The sequence below is a fragment of the Anomalospiza imberbis genome, chromosome 2, assembly GCF_031753505.1.
Source record: "Anomalospiza imberbis isolate Cuckoo-Finch-1a 21T00152 chromosome 2, ASM3175350v1, whole genome shotgun sequence".
In the NCBI taxonomy this organism is placed as follows: domain Eukaryota; kingdom Metazoa; phylum Chordata; class Aves; order Passeriformes; family Viduidae; genus Anomalospiza; species Anomalospiza imberbis.
This window is the reverse complement of record NC_089682.1, coordinates 33910068-33937841: the sequence shown is the minus strand read 5'-3', so window position 1 is coordinate 33937841 and position 27774 is coordinate 33910068. Positions and strand designations below refer to the sequence as shown.

The window sequence follows — 27774 nt, the reverse complement described above, 5'->3', positions numbered from 1 at the left end:
ATCTTGATAGAAAAAGGCTTAAATGTTTGAGCAAATTTGTTTGGTTTTTTTTTTGGGGGGGGGGGGATGGTGGGAAGTTGTCTTCTTTCTTCAGACAGAGGGTGACAAGTAAAGGAATACATAAAATGAAAAGCAGGGAGAGGAAATTGCAGCCTTTGATTCTCTCACTTTCCTTCTGATTTTGAAAAGATCACAAAAGCAGTAAATGGACCACTCAAGAATTCCTTTTCTCTTTCAGCTCTGAGCTGCTTGGAGAGCTTTTACTTTCTTCTAACCCCTCTGAGGCATCCAAGACTTGCAGCTGTGCAAATTCCCCTTTTTTAGATTGGTAAATTACACCCAACAAAGTGTTAGAATGTATCTGAGGAAAGAAACAGAAAAGCATAAATTAATAGGAAAAATGAATTCACCCTGACACCCTAGGAAATATAAAGGAAAATTGATCCATATTTTGATGTTTTTTACACTTTTCGTGTTTTTTTTTCACTAATGTAGGAACAGAAATAGTGATGCTATTTCTTTTTGCTTTTCTAGACTGTGGATTTGGAAGGGAAGTGATGAAATGTGGTGAGTAGGTTGAGGTGGAGCAGCACTGTAATATGCAAATGATTGCCTTGGTTATATCATCTTGCTTTCCTTCAGTCACTTGTGGCTAGATAATATTTCTTGCAATGCTGACTTTATTTTCATGGAGAAAGGAGTTAACTCTGTGGGTGGTAAGGGTTGAAGGGCAATTTACACCTCGCTGGGCAGTCTGTGTCACTTAACTTGATGTGATCTTGTTATGTATGCAGCACCTCTCTGAAATTTGTGGGACTTCTTAATGTTATCTCTTCCTGCTCTGTATTAATTTTTTTTATGAGATTGAAAAAAAAAAAATCAAAATTTTATGTTTCCTAACTTATCCCAAATCATTCTTGGTCTCTTTCAATGGTTTCGGCATATGAAATTTTCTCAATTCACATTTCAGTGAGATTCTGTGGGATGACAGGAAGGAAAATTTATTCATCACTGTGCTTGCTTCCTATTATTTTTCTGGGGTGTCTTATATTAAATGTACACCAGAATCTTAACCAATAATGATCTGAATATATTCTGGGAGTTCTTTTTTGTTCAAGTGTTCTCTTCCAAATATTTTTTTGAATCCTTGTCAGCCACCTCAGCCTGTCTTTTATGGTAGGTAGCTCTGAAATCATTTGTCTTCTTTAAAAAAACCCAAATATTTTCCATTTATCAATACAGTCCTCATAGTTGGTGTTTCCAGAGTCCCTGTCAGAAAGACTGGCAGAGAATTGACAAGAAACTCTGGTGAGTTGAGGGGAGGCACCTGTGGATGTGTCTTGGATTCATTCTCTTCCCTCTTGTTAGTATACATTGTAAGCAGATGTGGGATTTGGAAAGCTGGGCTACCAAAGAGTGGCATGGAATAGCTGTGTTTGATTCTTGAGGCACGATGGGAGTGTGTGATAGTGACAAGACGGGTTGGCAGGAAATGATTGTAGCAGTCTCTGTTTCTGATAGAGTTTTCAAGTCAAAAGGATGGTTTTGTTCCACTTTTCTTCCTCTCTCCATTTTTTTTTTTTTTTTTTTTGCCATGGTGCTCGGATTATGTGAGACAGATGCGCAGCCTCCAGCCACCATCCTCCTGTGGCTTTCATGCCTCCAGTTTGATTGAATGTGAGCACAGCAATGCTTTTTCTCCTCGAGACAGTCTGACAAACTCTCTTTGTGTGAATGGTGCTCTCTGTTGCTCTGGTAAACAGAGTTGTCTTTCTATCCACATGTCAGGAGAAGTGATGACTTCCTCACAGTGCACCTGAATTGTACCATATCTCATTCCTCCAGGGAAGCAGAGGCTACAGATGTCATCTGATACTTCTTTTGGCTAACTCAGAAATATTTGCCATCAGGCTGAAGCCAAATGCTTCCTTGTGTGGAAAAGCTGTAGATAACAGCTCTTATTCAAACAATTTTTATAATATTCATGTGGTGGGGCTCTCAGGAAATGTTCCCACCTGAAGTGAGGCATTTTCAGCCACACAACTGTGCAGCAGGACAGAGAGGATTGCAAGAGCTCAAGCTCCCTTGCCACAGCCTTCCCAGCCTGAACTTTGCTGGGTGGGAGGGAGGTGATAGTTCTTACAAACTGGAAAGAAGAACAGATTTTCATTATTGTCTCAGTGGTGAGTGTGAGGAGTTTTGGTTTGGGGATTTTTGGTTGCCATTTTTAAATAATTATTTTGTCGAAACCAAAGGTGAAGTCTCTTGTGTTCAGAGTGCTCTTTTCAATGAAAGGGAAAGATTTCAGTGTTATTGTTAAGGCATGAGCATATTGCTGAGAAATAGATTGCTGAGAACAGAAGTCTAGCGAGCCACACAATTGAGATGACAAGCACAACAAAATCAGGGGTGTTGAAAGGACTTTGACAGTTTTCATTAGCAGAACTGTCTGAGGGAAATGCCTCCTTTGCCTCCTTTTGGCACTGAGTCAAGAGAGCAGTGTAAGGAATGTTACATTGGGCACTGAGCCAAGTCACTTTGTGGCAGCATTTTAATGCAAAACACGTTAAAGATTTGACATAAATTAGAGAATATCAGTATATCTCCTATTTTAAATGTCGTGTTCTTGACTTAACTCTATTAAAACTAACTATGAGGGTGACCTGTGGAAACTTTTCAAACAAGGCAATCTTACCATCCAAAGTCTGCTGGATAGTGATATTGTCTTTAAATTGGAGCTCTGATTTCAAAGTGTGGCTTTATCCTGTGAGATCATCTTAAGCACTTGCTGGCTGGTTCTGACTTTGTGCAATAATACTGTTAAAAGCAACAATTACCAGAGAGTCTCACTGAATGAAAGGGGGCACTAAATCTACTGATAATTTCAGGACAGCCTTCAGAAGTTTCCTTTATTCCACTCAGTCATTACCCTGAACTCATAAGCAAATAATGCAGCTTAATGAAATGACTGAAGACACCTTCTAGTGTATTCATGCTACAAATTACTATAAATAGAATAGTTTTATGCCATAATGCCAGCACCTCTCAAATATAATTCTTGTCCAAGAGAACCTCAGAACTGTGGAACTTCATGGTCACTTATTGTGTGCATTCTGGAATCTCACTGTGGTGATTCAGAGGTGACTCTTTCCCTACCTAAGAGTGTGGAGAAATGCATTTCACCTCTGCATGACTTTCATTTTCAGACAGCTGTTTTGGAAGGGAAGGCATGAATATCATGGAACTGATTTGGTTGCCAAGCTCTGTTAAGATGTCACTGATTTTTCACAGAAATTGGGTGCTTTACTTTTTTTTTTCCACCCCTAACATTTTGATTGCACTCCCTGCTTATGTAACGTGCATATGTCTTGCCATGCATAAATTTTTTTTCCCATTGGCTGATACCTGACAGGCTTCATAAACTTGTACATATTTTAGAGCTTTCTCTGTGAGGCAATTTAGCTTGCACTACAAATGCCTGACTTATTTTCAGTTGTTTGGATGTCAGGTTTAAATTTGGGTGTGGTATTAAAATATAAATCTGTTGGGCAGACACTTGCAAATTCTGTTTTCTGCTGGGAATATGTGATTGTGAAGCACAAAATATTAAACTTGAGCTACTTCCCCTCTCTCTTTTCCCTCCCTGTACACCATGTACATGCATGCCAGAGGTTTTTGTCCACTTTCATGCAGGAGGAATAGAATGTACATAATTCTGCCACCAGCCTGAGTTTTCAATTGGACTGTCAGCTCTTGCCTTTCAAGATAAGGGTCAGAGCATGAAATCTTCATTTTTTTCAGGAAAATGCAATTCCAGTTAATCTAAAGAGAAGGAAAATTATTAGCTACTTAAATTTCTGCTTGCTTTTTTGTTGACCACAATTAGCTTTGACAGAGCAAGATTTGCTCAAGATGGATTCTGTATTGCAGTGAGCTTCCTGAAATCTTTGAATGTGAAATTTGCTTGCCTTTTTTTCTCCATGTTAGCAGGCAGGATGTCTTCTGTGAAATGTAACTGTGGCTTAGGGTAGCCTTTCTGCTTTGGGTGAAGTACAGACAAGGTTCTAAATTGCAGGCACCCATATGTCGCTATTTTTTGTGCCATGAAAGCAAGAAAATGGCTGAAGATGTCCCAGTGATTTCTGCTGCACTTTTCAGCCTGGTTTTGGTAATACACACAAAGCTGGCAAGGTTTTTCACAGACTTCTTTAGGTTTGCAGTGTCTGTGAGCAAAAAACACCTCAATATCTGGTGTCTGAGCTTCAAGTACTTCACACAGCAGATTCTCGCTGGGATAAACAAACAGGTGCCTCAGGCTGAGGTTTTCTTCACAGCTCCTTGGAACCTGAGGATGCTGCTTGGGTCTAGATATCCCCACATCACAAACTGTGTTTCACAAGACATTTGGCCAAATTCTCTGTTGTGGTACTGCTGTGCTGTTATTTTATGGGTTAGTGCAGGCCTGATGGGAATGAGGGGAGAGTCTGGTTTTGCCACATTTTCCAGCCATAATGTGGAATTTGAAAGTCCAGGGACTGCATGGAACCCCACTAATGGAAAGACTTGGACATCTTCCCAGGTTTCTCACCTTCACTGTGGCTCTCAACTGATTTTAAAAGCTGGTTTTGATAGATCTGTGTCTCTAGCATAGAATACGTGGGGTTTTTTTTTCACCCTGTTGGTGTGGTAGTGTCAAATGAATCTCCTTCTCAGATGAAAAACTAAAGAAATATGTTAAGTAGCAGTTCAGCTCTTCAAAAGAGCATTTGGTTACAAAGCTGGCATAAGCTTGTCCTTGCATCCTTCTGTACTTATAGATCCCACTGTAAATTTCCCTGTTCAGTGAGAGCACCCATTGTAGCAGCACTTTCTACAGACTTGAGCAAATGCAACAGAAACTTTGCATTTGTGTCTTTATGACTTAATGCCTTTAAAGCAGCCATTTTTTTAGTCAATTACTTGTTTTCTTCTTTTTATGCCCAAGTACTCTTTCATTGTTTTTCTGCTGTGGAATCTTTTATACTGGAAGTCTATTCTTTTTTCCCTTGTTCTGTGAAAATGTGTCCCAATTTAACTTCTTAAGAGCTTATTTTAGTGGGTTTGTTTCATTCCCTGCTGTGAGGAAGTGCTGTAATAAGAGATCATTTTTCTGAGGATGATGGTGCTTTTTGCTTGAAACTGCAAGGCTAATAAAAGTGCTTGATATTAAAGGCACCTGACAACGCCAGATGATGATGGGAGGGTCTGTGCTCCTGTAGTACAGAACTAATGGTGGCTCAGGAAACCTCTTCAAGCCCCATGATCAGGTTGTGATTGACAATAAAACAATAGAGGCCTGAATAGGTCACGTGCTATGCTTCTCCTGTGGAATAATGAGGAATAATTCCAAGAGAGGAGGCTTAGAAGGTTGTTTGGGGTTGTGTTTAGTTTGCAGTGAACCTACAAGGAAGGTGACCTCTTGGGTATACCCAGGGAGATCTGGGATCAGGCTAGAAGCTCTGCTAGGATCTTCTTTTTGAAGGCTATTCTTTCAGTTTTTCCATGGCCTCAACACTTTTACATATTTTTTGCCAGGTACAAACAGATCTTTCTGGAGCTCTTCTTTAAAAACAAAAGAAAAGCCCTTGCAGTATGCAGGGACAAACCCAAATCCCCAAAGGTGGAATGCCAGCCATACTTTATAATGCCAGGGACTGATGTCCTACAGCACCTTGTGCAAACTCTTTTTTATTTTAAGGAAGGGGCTTGACTGAATATCTAATCTTCTTCACATATCATTCTACCTGATTAAACAATTTTTTCCAAAACCTTGGTTATAATAGATGTGTTTTTCTTTACTGGCTGCCTTCCCACTATGTTGCCAGTCTTGCTACATAAAATAACCTGGATTGTGCCAGAATTTGGCCCTTGAAAGAACTTCTTGGGTTTTTGTGTGTGTATGTTAATATTTCATCTTCCCCTCCCCTTCCTTTTTTTGGATGTCATAATCCACATTCTGCATTGAAGGAGTAAAACACAGAAACATGACAAAAGAATCTCATTCTTCATTTTTCAGTGGGTGCATGACAGCTTGAGGACCATTTTCTCTTTTTATTTCCCTCATAATTTGCCTTTTTGTTATAAATATGAAATGACTGAACATAATGGCTCTTTCCCCCAATATTCTAAACAGTATTAAGGAATGAAGGTGTTGAGTGATGCCTGCCTTGCTTACTGTTACTGGCTTATAGGTATTTAGCACACATTTGTAAGCATATATAGAAGTTATGCTAATATTTCTTGGTTTAAAATGTTATGAAAGGAAATAGCCTAAAAATAGTACATTACCCTGATTTTTCTCTGAGATGCCAGTGTGCCAGGTAATTCTTCATTATCAAATATAGTAAGAACAGAGAGCCTGAAGTATTTTAATCTGAGTGGAATTCATTTGTAATGTAAATTAAGTGGGAAAAGATGTGAAAGAATAGGAAGTTTCACATTCTAAAGCCAACTTCTAATGTCATTGTATGAGTTCATCTTTTATTGAAAATTTTAGTAATTTTCTGTTAAACTTAACAGGTGTCTAGGATAACTTAATAATGTAATGACTAAAGGTTTTGCAATGTAAAGCGATATATATAGAATTTGTATATATAGATAATCTTATATTATTTGTCTGTTCCTTTGAGTTGTTAATTATTTGAAGTAATCAAAGCTCTGCAAGACTTTAATATCTCCACTCCCTAATAATTTCCAAACAGGTTTTTATATAGTAAGCTTCATCTCCTCCTATTTATTTAAAAAAAACCTGTTCCATCACAGCTCCCAAGTCAGGAAATCTTTGTAAGCTTTGTAAACTTGACTGTCAAATCATAGCAGTTTTCAGGAATTTGCTTAAATGTGTGCCCCCCCCCCCCCCCCCCCCACCAATGATGTCTCTATTTCTGACTCTGCATTTTGCAGGCTATGTAGAATATATTCTATTTAAAATATAGAATAGATAGGATTTATAATAATGTCACCTGACCTCCTCCTGTAACTCTTTAGGGCTGAAAAGTCTGAGGTAATCAGTCAGTAAATGTTTGTTACTAAAACAATGGCAATCTATAAATAGAATTAAAGTGGAAGCTGTGTCTTCTAGAACTTACCAATGGTTATTTCAACTGGTTTAGTTGTTCAATTAGTCCACAACTAGATTAACCACAACAGATAAAACAGTGTTTCAGGCTCGCTATCCTACCTCTCCTTTACTTATGATTTTCTCTTCTCTCTCTCTTTCTTATTTTTATTAAATTATGGAAAGTATTTATCTATGTTTGAATACAGATGATAAACCTCTAGAGGTGGTTTTGGGAGATGAAGCTTCAGGGGCTGGAAAGATAGACATTTACATTTAAAGTGCAAATTATTTGGGCTAGTGGGCTGTTATATCTTCAGGGCCATTTCTGCCAGTGTTTCTCTAAATGTGACACATGGGATTGACTTCTTCAGCCTTAATGAAGATGAAGTTTACCAGAGCATAAAACTTTACAAACAAGTTCTATTAATATATGTTGAAGATTTCACTCTTTTCCATTTTAAGTGGAAACCAGTTTATAGCCTTGTAAAATAGAGGAGCCTAATAATTGTTTTTAGCACTAAAAACAACTGATATGGCTGCAGAGTTACACAGCACTTCAAAAATGCAAAGTAGGAGTTAACTGCAAAACACAGACATTATCTCAGAATAGCAAACAATACAGTGAAGGAGAACAGGAGATGGTAAGGAAAAAGAAAGTAAAAAAGGTTTTTGTTTGGTGGGTTTTTTTGGTTTTTTTTTTTTTTTTTTTTCCCTTGACATGAGAGAGCAGTTATGGAGAAGCAATAACCACCAAGAGCAGAATATGTAAAAATAAAGATCCAACAATGAATGGATCCTCCAGACAACAGCCAGGGGTTTCTATCCATAATTTGGGAAAGTAGAATTTGAGGTAAAAAACTCTTGAGGATGATGAGACTAAACCTAAACTTACATAGAAAACATTAATGAAGCATGTGGAAGGAAGGGGGAGAGAAAGGTAAGAAATGAGGATGCATTTTTCCCTAGTCTTAGGGGAAAGGAAGCAAAGACATTTGGTTTAGGCAGACATGTCTGCCAAAGTGAGAAGGAAAACTGAGTGGTATTGAAGCTATCAGCTTGAACAGTTTGAGCAGTCAGTCTGCAGACTTCCATTTGCATATTTGATGCCTTTTGCTTTTTTCTGCTGTATCAGTGGTATTTTTCTTGTTCAAGGTAGACATGGAGTTAGAGTCAGGTTATTGATATCTGCTTTGACAGTTCACATTTTGCATGATTGGCCCTTTACTGGAGTAAGAGAAAAGTTAAGAAAGGTTGAAGGGATGCATTTATGTTCAAAGAACTTGGAATAACTCCTAAAATCCCATCAGTGTTTATTCAAAACCACAGAGAGAGAGAGAGACTGCAAAACATATTTGACCCTATGCCTTCAAATATTAAGTGTATCTTGCTCTGCTGTGCATGAGAGTTCTGGGATAGAGCTAACAGCAAACCTGTTTCCACAACCTTCCATCAGTGAAATCATGTCCCGAGGGATCAAAAGAAAAGAATGGACCTAAGGTCTTCCAGTGCAGATTGGTAACCAGTCTCTAGCCATGGTGTTTGTAAAAGTTTATAAGTATTTGACAGGCTTATATGAGTCTTACAAGCTCCTTTACATTATGCTGGCCTCCTGAAGGTCCTTTTGGGTACAGACACGGCCTCAGCTCACACACATGGCCATTTGTAACTGTCACCTTGTGAGGCAGAAATGAAATGTGAAAGCCTTGAGGCAGGAAGCCTTGGATGTTTGATGTAGGCTGGGTCACTGAAGGAAAAAAGGTGAGCAAAAACTCCTTCCTTCTGTAGCAACACAAGGAGGAAACTCCCCTGCTAATATAAAACTCCAAGGACTAGTAAGAATGTCTCTGATATTGGTATGAAACTTGAAAGAATATAAGTTATTTCACTGGCACTCTCAGGTGGGACTGGCTAGGTCTCAAAATGTCTAAATCAGTGTAACAATCACAAATGCCTGTGATGAATATTCTGGATAGGGTGGTGGGCTGCTGTTTTTGGTGTTGGTTTAGGTTTGTTTTTTTTTGGTGTGGGGTGTTGGTGTTGTGTTTCCTGGGTCTTATGGAACTTTTTGTTTGTTTTTCTGCTGGAATTTGTCTACTTATGTCACTTGTCTCAGTGATTTCTGAAAAGCAGTAGGAAGTGTAGAGCTGCTCCAGATGGTTATGCACATGCCTTCCTCTGCTGTGTAGGCTTCTTGCTCCTGTCCAAACTTTCTCCTGAGCTTTTTCAGGGGGAAGAAAAGAAAAAGAACCTTCTCCTGATGAGATTTCTGTATATCTTACATCAATAATTCATAATGTTCATTCCCTTGCTGCTCTGAAGAAAGGCAAAGAAAGAAGGAAGATTGAGGTAGAGGGAGATGGAGAATCAGGTTATTTCAGGAGATAAGGACTGAGAGGTAATATAATCTAAAAGTGGATTGTAACTGCTCTCAAACTTGTCTTTATTGCCCTGAAGCCTCTAAATTATCTTTTCATAAAAGCCTGCTTCTGTAAGATGTGTGTTCTATTCCCTTTCTGGTCAAGAGGTCTCAGATTTCTGTGCTGCAGAATGATTACCCTGACAATCGATAAGCTTACACTAATCCACCTGTGATTTCACATCTGAAATTATTTACTTACTGGAAGTGTCATGTAGGTGACAAAATTGAGCTGAAACTGGAAGAGTTCTGCTAAAAATGCATTTATTTCCATTAGTTCTTTCTGAGAATTTCTTAGACCTGAGCTTTTAAGAGCTGTGGTGCTCCAAGGAGCTGCTTCAAGTGGGAAGACGCACTTGAAGCTGACGAGTGGGAGGGAAGCTTTTCCCACACTTCTCAGTGAGAGCTGTGTGACTGCTGATGTACCAAGTGATCCTTGCTCCGTGGGGGCTTTGATCAGCTGATGCTTCCTTCATCCTCCCTCAAACACGTTTTCCTGGGAAGGAAGAGTGTGTGATCCCATTTCCAAGGCACTGTCACTCGTGTGCCTTCTCAAAATCCTGGCTCTCTTCCCATTGGCTGCCCCTGCTGCAGGCAGCTCTTGCCACAAAAAATGCCATGCCAGTGTTTCTTCATGGAACTTAAAACTCCAGTGATGTAGAGTGGGATTAGATTTGCTAAGCTTATATCCAGGAATTGAATGCCAGGTAGGAGAAGTGTGGCCTGACCAATATTTGTTTCTTGAGAAAGCACTGTTAGTTGGATTTTCCACTATAATACTTCAGAGTAAAGCCCTGAATGAAGGATACCCCTTAGCAAATCCTGTGTCCTAAATATTTGCAGAATGTGGATTCTCATTCTCATTTCTCACTCTGCTTTTCTATTCCAACACTGTGATTTTTGTGAATTTTTATTTCTGTCCCAAATTCCATAAATGCACTTGGTTAAGACCTTGATTTCCACTAAAATGTTTGGAGTCAGGAATCTGACTGATATCAAACACTGGTCTCAGTTAGATACTAATGTTCTTCTCTGGACTTTCTGAGAATTACCTTGTGGATAAACAGAATGTTTTCACACAGCTTAGCGAGCCTTTTTTGACAGAAAACCTAGGACTACAAGACTTCACTCAGTTGGTCAGAGAATGGTGCTAATTATACTGAGGTTATGGGTTCAGTCCCTGTATGGGCCATTCACTTCAGATTTGGACCTGATACTCCTTGTTGGTCCCCTCCAACTCAGGTTTTCACAGAATCACAGAATATTCTTACTTTCTCTAGTTTCTAGTTTCAATATAATCTCTGGCAAATCTTAGTGTTTCAAGCAAGAGAACAGCATTTTGCTCCTACCTTTGCCCCTTTCATGTTTTTGCTTCAAGCTTTTTCCTTATTTTTTAAAAAATTATCTAGCGCTATCTCCCTTTTATCACTTTTTTTTCACAGGAGAACTATTATGACAAACAGGATAGTGCTTAGGAGACTTGGGTGAGGTGTCATATTTCACTCTCACTGGTTTATTCTGCTTGCCTTGAGTGATGGTAAAATTATTAATATGAGATCTGAGATGTCTGGCTAACAAGTTTATCCTAAATAAAAGAGCATTCCCTTGAACTACAAAGTGCTTGGCATTGCTTGCAGCTGCCCACTGAAGTAACACTGTGTGCCACTCCTACAGGCTCCAACAAGAGCCATCTCAAGATGTCACACTAGCTACTGTTTGCCTTTTTAGAAGTGATGTTTTCCTTTTGTTTGTGTTGGTTTTTTTTGTTTGGTTGGCTTTCACCTTCTGAAACACTGTATAGGTTGGGTCTTTGAAATCACTTAGCGGAGAAAAGAGGAACAGAGGGGGAAATGCTGTTCATGTGTTCTCTCACTGTGATCATAGCTAAGGAGGCTTTTGTCTGACCTGTCCTGTGTTGCTCTGTTCTTTTATGCCTTCTGATGTTTACATATTTTTACTAGAGTTCTCACGCACTGTCATGTAAATAATGAATGTTTTATATTCTTCTTTGTGGGAGGAGAGAATTGATAGACTATTAGTTTGACCAGTGTGGTTGGAGAGGTAACAATTTCATCCTCCAATCCACTGTCAGTCTTACAATTCTGTATATTACGGAGTCAGAAATAAACTTCCTCTTTTTTCCCTCTTTTGCATCTAGTGTGCATGTGTGAGTTATTTCGTGTCGTAGTGCGACAGTCCTAAATTATATTTTTATTTGGAGTGCTCAGATCTCCAGCACCCGAAAGTTCAGTTTCTCCAGTTTTGAAGAGTCATTAATACTATGATGCTTTAGAGACTATTTTTAGAAGTTGGTTGAAAGATGTTATTGAAGTGGTAGTAAGGCATTCTTTCCCTGATTTGCATAAAAATAGAGGGAAGACCATGTATTTCCATCAGTATTTGGGTGTGAAGGATAAATAATGGAAAATAACTGATAGGGTTTTGTATACATAACTTTCTGAATCTGCTATTTCGGACTTGCATTACCATGACTTATTTGTAAATCAAGACTTATAGACCAAGTCTCCCTCTTCCTGTGTGTAAGACAAATCTTGGATCATAAGAATTTTGCTCAGTGCTGAAACAAGCAGGGAAAAGTCCTTCTGTTGCCTGTGAGCAGTCCTGGGTCTATAAATAGGTTTCACTTGTCCATAACTTGATGAATGGTAATGTTGCTCTGTGCTGGGATCGATTCAGGATAAAGCAAGGCTTGCTCAGGGCATGTCAATACAGTTTAAAATATAACTTGTTTCAGCCAGAGAAATGCCAGGCAAATTACTGTTGACATCTAAAATGTAAATAGCTTTGCTTTGGTACAGAATGTGTCCACTCCACTCCCTTCTATGTAATTTTTATGTCCCTGACACCTCCCTGGACTCCTGAATTTGTAGGAAATGAGGTTCATTAACATTACCATGGATCACCCAGTAATCCACCCATCTTTGTTATCTAATTGCAGGAATATCTGGCTGCTTGGAGGACAGTTCTAACACTGTTGCTGCCAGTTCAAGCTTGAATATAACTTCCTGCCATTCCAGTCAAAACCAATATGAATTATTTTGTACTTAAGTCCATTTCAAATTTATTTAGCATCTGTTCCAGCACTCCTAGACCTAAATGTTGAACTTAAATGTAGCGAGGCTTTAAAACTGGGATCTTTATCTATAACTGGTTGTATGAGTTTGGGGTTTTTTTATACATAGATTAATGAAGGAAAATCCTGTGCTAGTTGTACTCCTGCACCCCAAACCTATACAGGTACATATTTTTTTGCCTTTGCAGAATTTCATTAACTTCAGGTCAGTTTCCAATCTGCCTGCTCTGCCTGCCTGCACAACAATGGAGAATGAGTGATTTGTTTGGTCCATTGTGCCTCGGATTTGAGGGAAATGCTTTAAAAAAAAAAAAAAAAGAGAAAACAAGTTTTAAAATCAGTTTTAAAACTGAATCTTATTGAGTAGAAGTCATTCAGTAGTTCAGAAAGAGAAACCGAGAAAAGAAAATTAGATTTGTTCTGAATACTTGTGTGTCTTTGGGCTTCTCTAAGACTTGTGTTATGGGAGTTGCATACAACAATAAGGATGCCTCTCTTATATACTACTAATGTATTATGAACTGGGGTTTCTTCTCTATCGCTATTAGCATGAAATAAACCACCTCAGTATTAGGGGGTGAGTGTCAAAGGTGTACATGTGGAATCATATGCTAGAAATGAAAAGGGGACAAGCAAGCTTTAAGACTATGTTCCTGCAGGAAAAGAACTTGAAGATAGAACAAAATCTGAGAGTATTTATCTCCTTCTATATTTTTGTGCTTTGTGCTGAATGGTGTTTTGGGGAAAGCCAGCTCGAAGAGTTAATATAAATATGCCAATACTCATTGAAAAATTCCCATTTCATCATTTCACTAATGGTGTGCTGGAGAGAACAAAAGCAGTTCTATGACTATCCCTGGTTCTTAAGAAACTGCTGCGTGTGCTGAAAAGAGCCCTAATTTGTAGACTGAAAGCAAAATATTCCACTTCTGGGCATATTTTGTAATCACTTACAATTTTGACAGGGTTAGCCTGGAGCAGAATGAAAATAAGTGTTGAATTTGCTTCTTGTGTAATTTCTCTGAAATAATCAGGTGTTTTCCATGCAAAGTCAATGGGAGAGAGGGGAAAAATGCTCCAATATCTCCTTAAATGGATTTTTTTTTATTTCTTGTGTTTTTCCTTATTATAATGTGGACAAGTCATCATTAGAAGGACTTTCTTCTAATCCAGTCAATGACCAGGGGAAAATACTGAGCAGTGTAAAAAGGCAAGCCACTAAAATAATCTAACATTAACAGAATCTAACAGAATTTGAGCTTTTCATAATGAATCTTCAGAAATGTGTTCTATTCAACTCATTAAAGAACATCAGAACTTTAAAAGAAATGTAATTATGTTATTAGATTTGGGTATTTCATACAGAATTGCAAAAAAGCTCAGTGGCCAGTGGTTGACTGTACATTAAAAAACCTTGAAATTAAAATTAAGAATCCTGCAACTGAGCTTAATGAAGCTCAAATACACTTATTGCACGCATAGGTTGTAAGAATAAGATCTCTGTTGGAATTTTGAAAGCATCAAAAACAACAAATAATCTTTAAGTGAAACCTATTTATTATACTTTAAATTAGATCATGGGGCAAAAGCCAAATCACCAGATTAGATGATCAGAGTGTTTTTTTATGGCTATCAAATCAAGCCCTCTGAGATGGATTACAGTGACCAGCAGACCTCTAGAAACTTTTCAGGGTAAATAAATACTGCTCATTTTATTTTACATAACAGCATCTTTAAATCAAGCCTTCCATATCTCTTGGAAATGTCATACAAATGCTTTTTTTTGGGAAGTGTTCCTTTGTATCCAGTTAGTTTTTCTATAATTTCTTCAGGATTTTTTTTTTTGTAAATATTTTAGTAAAAAGTTTTTTCTCTGTTTGGTGCCATATCAGACATCTCTCTGTGGAACTCAACCACATATTCTAAATTTGCTACAGGCAATAAAATATTTAAAAATAGGGTGGAAGGGGAAGTAAATTACCTTAAATATAATTCTGAAAAGCAGCCTTTTATTTTTTGCAGCCTATCCATAAGGCTGAAAATACCAAGAGCATAAAGTTCTGCTGAAAATATGTAAATTCATGTGGTTATATGCATTATGAGATGCATACGCTTCTCTTTCACCATTATCTTTTTCTTTCCTCTCCACCTTTATGTGAACTCTTGACTATAATTCTGCAGGACTTGTGAATTAATAAAGCTTTTTGGAAAACACTTAAAAGTTAAGATGTTTTTTTGAGCTCTCAAGCTCTGAAAAGCAGTGCTTATAAAAACTTCTGCTGTTCAGAATTGACTTTTTTCCCCCTTTGGAATTTTATTGCCTCTGGACAGGTTAAACAGTAAGGCCTAAAAATGAACCTTCTTTTGAAGCAAGCATTATTGAATGCTTCTAGGGCACAAGATGATGTTATTCTCTAGATCATGTTAATTGATACATCTTTATGCCAAAAAAGAAAAGTGTATGTGCTCCTCAGACTGTATTACAGACTGACCAAACAAAAATCTTTGTATGTTTTATAACATGAGGCAGCAAGATGCAAAGGAAGGAAGTCCAGAGAAAGAAGCATTAATGTTTGGGTTTTAAAATTTTATTATTTTTAAAAATTTTTTGTTGCAGTTGGTGACTTATTTAAAACATGTTTAATAAAATGAGTTAACTTAATTTGCAATGAGTAACACTAGTTGGAGAACGGGAACATGTACAATGGATAATAATGAGGAGTGGCTGCCTAAGCTTTAAACATGCTTCATCCACAGTAACTTGGTTTTCTTGGCATGTGCTAGATGAAAAATATTTTCAAAGCTGTTTTCTCAGCAGCAAAATGTTTTTGTAATGAAGCACTTGTAAAATAGTGTAGCATGAACTGAAGATCACAGTGCTATGAGAATATATAGACATGGGTGGAGAAAATCCTGCAATTTCATTACTCTTTTTGGTGGCAGTATATGGGACTGGGTTATTTGATTGCCTCCTCTTCCACACCCAATACTCATTATTTTAATTATTAATATAAACCTATGGGTCTTCTCAGATGTCATTTGATAATACAATTTTGCTATAGTGTCTATCTTGATAGGTTTAATTTTTGTTTTGCTCTAAAGATGATTTTTTAATTTCTTTTAGAAATATGGGTCCTCATTTATTACTTCTTTTATCTTCAGTTCAGTGGGTGGAATTGTTAACTCTGAAGTTATTTTAGCTGTGTACGCACGTACCACACCATTCTCCTGAAGTGTGGGTCAGAGGTGAGATTGTTAGCTACAAAACTAAAAGGACTGCAAACCCTAAATGCTCTGTGCATGTCAGGAAAAGGTTCTTAGATGTATCAACCAATAAGCTCTTGATGAGTAAGTATTTTGTAAAATGGTTTGAGTTGGAAGGCACCTTAGAGATCATCTCATTCCAACACAGACATGGAATCATTCCACTATCTCAGGTTGCTCAAAGCCCCATCCAGCCTGGCCTTTAATACTTCCAGGGATGGGCATTCACAGCTCCTCTTGGGCAACCTGCTCCAGAGCCTCACCACCTTCACAGGAAATAATTTCTTCCTAAATTTTAATCTAAACCTGTCCTCCTCCAGATGAAGCCATTTCCCCCTTACCCTATCACTCACAACATGCCTGTGGGAATGGACACATGCAGGTAGCCAGAGTGACCAACAAACCACAGCTGAAATGTAAAGATTTATTTCATTGCCTCTCTAACAATGCTGGGCAGCAGAGACTCCTCAGTTCATCCATGGGCTGCTGCCTGAACTAAATTTTGAAGAGCTTTGTGCATACACAGTTCATCACAAGGCTTTGCCTTTATGATTTCTCTCTCCCAGCAGGAGACTCAAGCTTGTGTTTCAGAATGTGTTATCTCCACACAGGGAATTCCTCCTCTCAAAGCAGGCAGAGGATGAACAACAATAGGTATAATGAAGGGAAGGTTTCCCACAGCAACACTGTTAGCATTCTCAGCTGCAAGGTAACTATTCCCTCTTCACCAAATCTTCTGCTTTTAACCCTTTCCTCCCAATGGCACCCTGGTAAAAACCCCCATCTTTCTTGTAGCCTCCTTTGGGTACTTGAAGGCTGCTATAAGGTGTCCCCAGAGCCTTCTCTTTTCCAGGCCAAATGACCCCAACTCTCTCAGCCTGTATCCACAGGAGAGGGGTTCTAACTCTCTGATCAATGTTTCCAGTCAGTGGGAACTTCATTGGAATGCTGTAGATTGTCAAATGTGCCTTAGCCACTTCCTCAGGCCATTCCCTCAGGACTTGTGGATGTATCTCATCAGGACCCAAGGATTTGTGCACCTTTAATTCCTCAGATGTTCTTGAGCCTGGTCTTCTCCTGCCGCGGGCCTGTCCAGGTGAGATGTTGCTGTCCTACAGTGAGATGTCCAAGTCCTGTTCTCCCTCACTCTGGAGCCACCTCAGGGATCTGAGAGTAGTGAAATGGCTGTGTCCTGATCAGCCTGGGAGGCCAAGGATCCTTCCCATGCCTGGCAGGACAGCAGTGGGTGCTCCAAAGCCCTGAGATCCTGGTAACATCTGTGCATCCTATTCCTTATGGCTGCTGCCCTGGCTCCGTGGGAGATGAGGATGGCAAGCTCTGTAGTGTTCCTGGAGGAGGCATTCCCTTGGTCTTGTCACTGTCATCCAACAGCAAAGACTAATAGTCCTGGGCACCTTGGGTGATTGATTGTTCTGTTCTTCTCTGGCAGCCTCACCCAGCCTCTGCTCTTCATTCCTCAGCTCCTGCTACATAACTCCAGCAGCTTCTCAAGGACTTCCTCTCAGATGCCTTTTGCCTGCCTCCAGGCCATCCCTGGCAGTGGGGGCACTGCCTTTTATCCTGCCATGGGGCACTCTGCTGCTTTGCAGGGTAAGAAGAGTTGATGAGGCCCTCTTCTGCAGAGCCCTGACCCCAAGAGCTGAACTGTGCTGATCCCAATTCATCACCTCTCTTCCAGCCAGATTCACTTACATCAGCTTTCTCTTCCTTGCATAAGATCAATGAATATTCCTGCTGCAAAGAGGAGTGCCACTGAAATGTCTGTGAATTGCCGAGATGTCTGAATGCAGCAGTGAGAGCTGTAGGGCAGGGTGAAGAGAGATGTTCACACTCCTTGTAGACAGGAGTAAAATGGCAAAGAATTATTGGAAAATTATTTTCTTCTCTGTGGTGAGGGCCTGAAGTGATAATCTTTAAATCACTGGCATTAAGTCAGTAAAAAGGAATAGAAATGACTCATCTCTACTGCATATTCACCTCACATTTGCTTATCATGAACAATCAAGGGTTAAAGACAGTATTGCCTTTATTTAAGAGTATACCAGAGATCATATGACTACAGAAAATGGCATGGGCATAATCTTTAAATGCTTCTTTTTGCTATGAATTAGTCCTTTCATTTTCCCCCTCATCTTTGTTAGACAAGCATTTCACAAAATTCTGGGTAAAAACATAAGATTAGGAAAATAAATCCATACTCAACTTGATTATGTCTAGTTATATCTTGCTGCTGCTTTGAAAATGTTGCTAAGAAGATCTGTGCCCCCAGCTCCTCTGTTGGCATGTTGAATAATACTGGCCTAGGTAGCAAGGAGAATGCTGTTTTGTAGGATGCCTTTCAATCGTCTGATGTGACATCTTTTGTAGTAATTGGTGCTGCTTTCCATCACCATTTACCACTTATTTTAGCATGGTCTTCTTTTGCCAGGTTCCCTGAGATTTCTGCTAAAATCCAGATGAATTCACACTGTCTTCCTTTGTCTGCCCAATCTTCCACTGAGCTGTAAAAACCTTTCAGGGTAGATTGTGCTAGTATCTGTTTCTCAGATTTTTTTTTCTTTCTTGTGTCTCAGTAAGTTCTATAGGGAATGCTTAGAAATATAGGCTTTTTTCTTTTTTCTTTTTTTTTTTTTCAGTTGTTGTGCTTACTTAGTGTTATGCCTGTATTGCAAAGTAAGTTCAGAGGTTGAAATACAATTCTGAGTCATCAACATGAGCATTAAGACAAAGAGCTTTGGAGCTGCCTAGGGGATCCAAATGCTGATGTCCCACTAAACTAAGAAGAAACAAAATATCCTGATTCCTTAGCATCATTGGTTTGTACAAAATGTAATAATTAGCCTAATGGCAAAACCATTTCTTACTTCTCCTTAAATTACCATTTGTGTCAGCAGAAAAGGCTTTGAGATTTTTGCACATAAAAAGGCCATATTCTAAAAAATACAAAGTTCATCCTAAAGATCTTGTTTCTATTTTGCCTTTGTATCAACTGGCACTCTGTTTTGCAAATGTTAGCACATTAGAAGTCATTCCCCTGTTCATTTTTTTCTCTTTGTTCCTGAGATTCCTGTTCCAAGCTACCAGACATCATCTCAGAGTAGCAGCAGCTGCTGTGGTGGGGACAGCATCTGTGGGGAGAAGACTAAAAGCACCAAGATGTGTGTTCAGCAACTTCCATAAATGTCAGATTTAAATTTGCTTCTGCACGTAAGTCAAAATCTTCAAATCTAAAAGACATGTCTTGCTCCAGGGGGACGGGGACTCTATCTCGGGATATGATAGAGAACTGACAAAAATCTGGTCTTTGGTGCGGAACTTTGTTCAAACTCTGCCTAGGGAAGGAGCTGTTCAAGGTGGCAAACCTACAAGCCTATAGAAATCACTTTGATTAACAGCTGTTTTTAAGATTATCTTTTAAGAAAATACAAACCACTCTAGCAAACTTCTAAAATTTATTTTTCAAAGTGTTTGTGTGAGCTGATATTTCATTTTTGCTACAGTTCTGGATGAAGGTAGTTCTAGATGGACAGGAAGCACACAAAGGACCCAGTGCATCCTCTATTTCTACCAGAGGACATATATATATATATATATATATATATTTAATGAAAGTAATACAACCATTCTAAGCAAAATTAGGAGTTTTTAAACAATAATGGGTCTAGAAAAGTTAAATATGTGTGAAATATGCAAATTTTATTTACATGGAATAAAGCAAAATATAGTTGTCTCATCTTACTGTGTTTCAGTACTTCTTCCATGCATGGTGTTTTATAGAACTTTGCAAATAAAATATTCTCTCTAGTTTTAAGACAGGTTCCTGGGTTTTTCTTGTCTGTGAACAGTCATTGGGTTGTATATTATAATTTATTTATTTTTACAAATACTAATAAATTTTAATGAATGTTTATATTTACAGAAAACTTTCACTGTGCAAACCATATCCCTTTAAAATGCTCTGTAAACTAAGTGAGGCTTAATGGATCAAGCCCAAGTCTTCTGAGTCCTGATGTGTCATCAAAAGTTGATAAACATTCTTAATCCTTAGGAGTGTTCTCCCACACTTCCAAACATTTTTCTGGGTCGAGATTTATTCATGGGGGTCTCACACAGGTTTTCGGACTCCATAACAACTTCAAAGCATCCTTGGTAAAATATAGTGAGTTTTTAATGAGTAATAACAGCTTTCTCTTCCCCTTTGGTGTTTATCACTTACAGCAAGAAGAAGAGTGAAATATACCTATTCTGCCTCTGGGTGCACAATAATTTTTAACAAGTGCTGTTTTAAAAAGAATATGCATCTCTACTGCTAACAAATCTTTAATTTTTTTTTTCAAAATAATATGGTAAAAATATCTTAGTCTTGTCTGTTATAAAGCTTTGGCAAGTATCTGGATTAAAAAATTGTTTCAGGTGATAAAAGCAGAAGACAAATATGGAGATCAATGGATTTCTGCAGCTGCTCAAGCTACCAGCCTTCCAGGTGACTTTTATGAGGGAAATATGTATTTAGTCAGCATTTCTTTAAGCTATAGTGCATGAAAACTTGGTCAACTCTCAAATGAAGAACACATGACAAGGTGTACCTTTCACACTTTGGGTTGTTTATTAAGGATATCAGTAAACAGTGATCTATGATTAAAATATATTTTTGGTAGGCACTGATTATTGGAAGCATTTCTTCAGACTTGAAACAGATTTGGATTCTGAGTATCTTCTATCTTCAGCATTTGTATTGAAAGAAGACAGAGTACAGCAAATAGAGCCCATAGCTGCTACAATAGATAATTTAATGTATTTTTCATTTAATTCTCTTCACTATCCCAATTAGGGTGCAGAAAAAAAGGCATTTCAAATAGAACTTGTTTTACTATTCCAGATTTGCTGTTGTGAAATTTGGAAACAAGATAGCCTGCAAAGACCAGTGGTTCATTTACAATTCTATTAAATTAATCTTTGTATGTTTGTATGCACACAACAACACAGTAGCTGTGTGTTATTAATGAATACAGTGAAGCTGCTTTTTAATATGTACTTTATCTTCTTTTCTTCCCCCCCACCATTTTTTTTTCTTAAAGTCTAGTAAAAATTCATTTCCACAGGGATAAGAAAAATGAAAAAGCTCAAATTCCCTCTAATTTGTACTTTTCCAAATGTTTGCTGTAGTCCTTCCCCAGTCACTAGACAAATATTCTTGAGGTAATATATTGTTCCATATCTAAACATAGCCAGATGTCTTTTGATTAAGGGCATGTGAAAATATTGACAGTACTTTTAACTTCAGAAATAACTTATTTGTTTCTTCCAACTTCAGAAAACAAATCACATGGAACTAAATATTGAACAAATTTTTTCAGGGCACAAGGCCTCTATTTCTGCCTGAAATTGTAACCTCCAAAGCCTAAATCTGACAACAGGTTTTGCTTGTTATTTGTTTGGTAAAAAATAAAAAAATGTGCAGTGGATTTTTAGTTTGTTTAGACTGGGTAGTCATTTAAATGGTTTGGTTCTCTCCTTTCCCTGTTCTTGTGCTGTAAATGTTGTATAAAAAATTAGGTAAAATTAAAGGATAGATTTTAATTTTTCTGGATGTTGTAGACTTTTTCATTTATTTAATTGCTACTTTAGGTTGGTTTTCCTGATGTGCAGAACATGGAAAACAGAGGCAAGTCTGTTTCGAAGAAGGTCTCGGCAGCTACCACAGGAGGTTCCAAACCCATTCAGAGAGGTTTTGTCTTGTTTGTACTTGCTGTAGAATTAGACCTGCGTATTAAACAGAGTCATGATTCAAGGCCTCAAGGCTCTCTGGGAGCAGCAAGAGCCAAGCTCTATTCTCTGCTATTTTGATACAATAAGAAAACATTCTTTTCTTACAGCTTCTGATTTCATGGACTAGTAGGTTTTGCTATAAATGGTGTAACTGTGTCTGCTTTTGAATTCCTTTCCTAGAGGAAGGATAATGCTGACAGTAACTACCATATCCAGATTTCTTTTCTTCTTTTCAAAAGGCCATGCTCAATGTCAGTATTTCTACAGCAATTTATTTCCAACATTTCCCTGTATTTATTTTTACACTGCAAGCTGCACACAATGGTCTGAGAAACTTATTTCAAACAAAAAATTGTGCTTTCAAAAAGCTAACAAGAAATCTTGGGCCATTCAAAATAGAGTGGCACAACAATATGTGACTGGCAGCTAGGCCACTAATGACAGTATGGTGATTCAGAGCTCTATTAGTTTTAAATGGTCTGAAAATAGAAAGCTTGGGCTTGGAGGATTTGATATGTGTGTGAAGAAAAAAAGAATGTAGAAAAACCCATGGTAATCTATTTCAGTTAAAAGCTTAGGCTGTGGTGGTGGTTGTGATCTAGTCATGGAAGGTTTACTGCGGATAAATAACTTCCTAAAAGGGTTGTATTTTCTTTTTTAAGGAAAGGGTATGTGGGGGATAAAGACAACTCAAGACAAGTGTATTAAACATCTGGATAAAGGATCATGGTAAATTCACCCTCAGACACAGCCTCCTTTGCTGTTTTAGGATTGTCCAGTCTCTCTGATTTTGGGTTGTAAGACGTTAGGATATAAAAGTTTAGTTTAGCTGATGGCTATTGAACCTGAGGCAAATATTGCAGGTAAAATTCCTTTGCATGCCAGTATGGTTTTTTTTTTTTTTTTCTTTTCATTTGTTGTTTTTCTTATTGACATTACACAAGGATTTTCTTTCATACAGGAGTGTTTGGTTAGATGGATTGAGCGGCTTTAAAGTTATTTGCAATGCTGTCAGGTTTTTAGGTATCTTATATTCAAGGTATTAAATGAAGAAATTTTTTTCAGGGCAAGACATCTTTGGAGAACACTGTTGGGTCCTTAAGGATGGTCAGGAATTTAATTGAATCATTATTAAATATTAAGTCTGTGAAGTAGAAAGTCTTTGATTCCTGTAGGTACCTGCCTTGAACCCCTTGCAGGAAGTCCCTTAGCATTAATGATATTCATTAGAAATAATAATTAAAAAGCATTATGCATGCCACTTGGCAACCATTGCCTAATAAATCCAAAATTTAGCTTGTTGCAAAGCAACTGACTTGTTGAAAACTGTTTTCTTCTTATGGAAAGCGAATAACAAAGTCTTTTTTCATTTCTGGGAAACTGGACTCTGGGCCAATAAATTACAGTTTTGGTAGCAAGGACAGCAATTTTGTTATTGAGTTTTTTCAGAATTGCTAAAATTCATGACACTTAAACTGTGAAATTTTCACTTAAAAAAACCCTACAATGTTAAAAACCAAATTGAGTCTGGGTGTTGTGAAAGAAACATTAAACTGTTAGCTCTCAACTGAATGATCCTAAGTCAAAACCAAATTTTAAGGTTTAGATGTAGATTTACTTTGATTGAACTCAGTAACTTAAAAGTATCTCTCTGTTTGTGATCAGTGCAAATTATGAGCTTGTAGCTAATAATATAATGGATGTTTATTATTTTTTTAATAATTCTTGAGGAGGTGGGTTGAGTCAGATGGAGTGGGAGGAGAAGAGCTGGACCCTTAGGTTTATAGTATTTATGTGTAAGAGGAAATTGTCATATTGTGTAATATTTTTGTCTTTTGATATTTTTGTCCTGTGTTTAGCATTATGGTAGTTCATTGTATTTTCATGGACTTGGTAGGGATAGCTTGCATTCTCCTGCTCATTTTTTTTTCTGCCTTTTTCAACATTTATTTTTAGGCTGAGGGTGGAAAAGAAAAGTGTCTGAGATAGCACTAGCAGCAAGACCCGATTTACACTTGCCCATGAACAGCATGGGTACAGCATTATTGAATCTTTTAAAAATGAGCTGTTAACAAATGGAAGGTGCTGCACTTCTTTTTGTAGTCTCCCCCAAAGATCCAGGTGTGATAAAAAAAGAAAAATACAGAAGTTGCAAGTAACAATGCAATGTGTTGGGAAAGGGAAGCATTTGTCACTAAGTCTGTGCTCAGATATGCACATGCAAATACCATGGGATTTTAACCATATATATCCAAAGGCACAAATTTGCTTTAGGAAATAATTTTTTAAAATTGTTTGCAAGGTAGTTAGAGGCTATATCAATATGGAGCATATATTCATGTACAGAGAATGGTTATCTAATAGGGATATCCATGGATTTCAATGCTTGGTAATGCCACATTCAGATTTTGCTGTGCATCTTACAGCTGTAAGGGGCCTTTAACTTCAGTGTAGAATTATATGGGTCTTGAAATTGTAGTAAAAAGCTTTTACTGGCACATGCCTGACATAATTGTACTACTTATTACTTGAAAACTTATTTGCAACCAAAAAATTGCTCTCAGTCTTTCCTCTTTACCACACCATGGTGCGTGTGGAGAGAAAACAAGATCAGAGGAATTCCACTTTACAGCTGCCTCAGAATGAGTTTTGTGTCACTCTGCCATTTTAAACTGTGTGATTTTCAATATCTAGAAATACAGCTGTTAGGTCACCACAATGACTCAAACACCCCCGTGGCTTTAGGCAAGCTGAACTGTGTCTTTCCTCTGTAAAAATGGAAATGATGATATTTAATGTTAGCATTTTGAATTGTTCAGATGGTAAAAGACATAGTGAGCTAAATAGATTGAATGTTTCTGATCCTTTAGACTGCTATACATTATTTCAAATAGTTTAAATATGAAATTTAAAGCAGTATCTGATTTGAGACAGGCAGTGCTGAGGAGTGAAGAAAAGGAGAAAGGAAATAGTGCTGTTCTTATCCAGCCCTCCCTGGATAAATGAACAATGACTACTCTGAGTTTCTTAACCTGGGATTTATACCAGTCTTAAATGTGCTTAGTACAGCACTGGTACTGTAAAGAAAAGATGGGCTGTGTATTGCTGGCTCATAAAGAAACACTGTGAATGGCATTCACAACTGGTGTGATATCCTTTAACTGCAGTAAATCATCTTAACCATAGTGTCAGCATTTTATCCTAAAGATACCTGCTATACCTGCATGAAATGTTTGGCTTGTTAAATTTTATAATCTTTTGAATCCAAAAAATACTATATAAGAAATGTATATTTTCTTCAGTGCTTTGTAGGCTTGGGCAACTGGTTTGGCTTGGGTAAAGAGTAGATTTACTGAAATCCAACAGTGAATTGGCAGAGCTTTCATTCATCTGTCTCATATGTGGAAAGAAGATGGAATGAATGACTGCATGATATCTGTTTGAGTTCTGCATCAAAAGATAAAATTTTTAGGTAACTTGTTCTTCTGTTTTCAAGGGTTCAGCTGCTCCAATATTCCTTGCCTGGATTCTAGCATCAGAATATTTAGATTTCATATTTCCTCATGGAAAAAGCTCATTGAGGGTGTTGTTTTTTCACAGGCTTCTCCCTCACAGAAACATTTCTTTCAATTGCTGTTAGGCTCCCACATCTGATTTTATAGCACCAAGGTCACATGCTTCACCAGTTCTTTCCTTATTTGTTTCCAAATTTCTGGCTTGTTTTAAAATTAGGGATTTTCAGTGGGCTGCACCTATATCACAGCACTTTGTCTTCATTCACTTTTTCATGACGAGATTTGCTCCAGTCATTTCTCCAATCTACTGATTAAGTTTACTGATGAATCAATGTGCAAATAAACAGTCATGGTGTAGCACACGTGTTTCAGCTACCTGAAAAAAAAGCCAAAATTAGACAAATGAGTCTATGCAAAGCAACTGGCTCAGCAGTATTTCATCTGTTACAGAGCCAAAGAAAATAATTACCATGACATGAATAAAGGGAATAAAATCTGAAGGGATTTTACCTGGCCTCTGTAAGACACAATTTAAACTTACTTTTCAGTACAAGCTAAGACATTTTCTGTGGGATGGACTGTCAATACAGCTCTAACACCCTGGAACCAGTGAAAAAGTGAAGTCACGAAATCTAGCATGCAACTACATGGTGTTAATAATGCTGATCTTACCTTTGTGCAGATGAAGGCAAACTTGAAAGGTATTCAGATCTTGTGCAGAGATCATTTCATGCTCTGCTGGAAAGCTGTGAAACAAAGGGACTGCTCAACTACTCAGAAACCCACCTGGATCTACATGGGAAGTTTGGGTTGACAAACTGTAATTACCTGAGGTCGAATCTGGCCAAGACACTGAGATTAACAATTTTGCACTTAACAGGAGAGCCATGGGAACATTACAGCATCCATAAGTGGCTGGGATCTTGGTTTTTCACCTTGTGTTTCTTCAGAGGGAGATAATGTTATATTCCCACTGACACAACAGAAATTGAGCCCTCAGGCCCCTCTGTCTCCTGTGCTTGGCTCACTGCCATAGGACACAGGAGGAGTGCAGGTATTTTGCACTCTGGGAATCAGACTGTGCCGGCTGGACGTGAATTTTGACTCACACAGCTGTGCCGAAAGCAAAGTGGAAGCGGTGGAGTCTCCATCCCTGAAGGTATTTCAGGAACTTGTGGGCATGGCCCTGAGGGACATGGCTTAGAGGTGGACTTGGTGCTGTTGGCTTAATGGTTGGGCTTGATGCTCTTAAAGGTCTTCTTACCACCTCAGCAATTCTGTGGTTCTAATGTTCAGACATCCTAATTCAGCAGCTAATCAGCTGGGTCAGTCATGATTCAAAACAAACACAGTGTGAAAACAAAGTGGGTTTAGTGTATTGAACCTTAACTGCCTGTAGAGTTTTACATGCTTTGCTAAATTGAAATTTCATACGCAGAGAATACCTGCAATACCACAGTGGCTTCTCAATCCCATGCTTTTGTGATAACTTCCTTTCAAGAGGAGAAAATAAAATGTAAACTTAATTGCTTAAACTTGAAAAATGCTTTTTGTTGAACTCAGTGAAGCACAAAGATGAATAGTTTATTACTAAAGGGAATTTAGCTCTATTTACAACTGCTTGTACTGTGAAATTGGTTATTTGTGATCTCTAAAGACTTGCTTTCTTTTCAGGGATATTGCTCTGTAGCTCAGACTACAGTGGAAAACCAGACTGGAAGAAAATTACAGATTCTAGGACAGCCTGTTTCAATTTTTATGTGAAATAAATATGGAGCTTTACCAACTTTGGGATTCAAAGCAGGGAACTTGTTAAAAAAAATCACTGAAATGTAAACTAACCAACTCTGATGGTTTTAAAAGCAATTACTCTGAAATTCTAGATAAATGCTACTCTGTTTGTGCCTGCTGCCTCATTTACATCTCCAACACTGCTAGACCAGCTTTGAAAAACAGTCCTGAACACAGACATAGCAAAGTCAATTTGGTGTGATGGACAAATGCATCCCACACCAAGTTCTCAATGTATTTGTGAAACTTGTGATTGCTGTCTGGTGACTTCCTGCACAGCAGAAATGTAGGCCAGAGATTTAGCATATGCACATGGATTTCTCAGCTGTTCTGGAAGATCCCAGCTAAGCTGGCCAATTAAAATTGGAGTTCTTCCTTGTGCAGCAGGATAAACCAAGATTTTTAGGTTTATCAGCATTTCCTGGGTCATCTTCACACATAGAAGGATTGTGTCCAGCTCTGACCAGCTTTACTCCAGAACAGGTTTCAAACTGACCTGAATTCACAGAAGATCAATGGAACAGTGGGATTCTTTTTACCCAGAGACAGAAAGGGCCTGATTTCAGTTCAGCTCTGGCAGGAACTGAAAGGATCATCTTTGCAAGTTTTTTTTTTCTGATAGAACTGTGTGGATGTGGTGATATTGGAGGAGGTAAGAAAGCTGACATCTCAAATAGCTTTTGATAACTTGAGAAGTGGGATGATATGAAGAGGGTAAAGCCACTAAAATAGTGCAGGGAGACTGCTGAGGCAGGAGGCACATTCCAGGTCTCTGTTCTTGAGAACAGGTTGTCTTTAGCAAATA

At 38.1% G+C, this 27774-nt stretch overlaps 2 long non-coding RNA genes across 3 annotated transcripts in view; both read left to right on the top strand.

Moving 5' to 3' along the window:
* Positions 1-27774, top strand: part of LOC137468640 (uncharacterized) — a 590084-nt gene that overhangs the window by 439034 nt on the left and 123276 nt on the right. The window lies entirely within an intron of this gene.
* LOC137468627 (uncharacterized) lies at positions 520-27509 on the top strand. Of its 2 annotated transcripts, XR_010996070.1 has the most exons (6): positions 520-567; positions 8885-8952; positions 15777-15855; positions 18958-19101; positions 24966-26232; positions 26853-27509. It is a non-coding gene; the product is annotated as an uncharacterized lncRNA (long non-coding RNA). The 2 variants fall into 2 exon arrangements; XR_010996069.1 differs by lacking the exon at positions 8885-8952.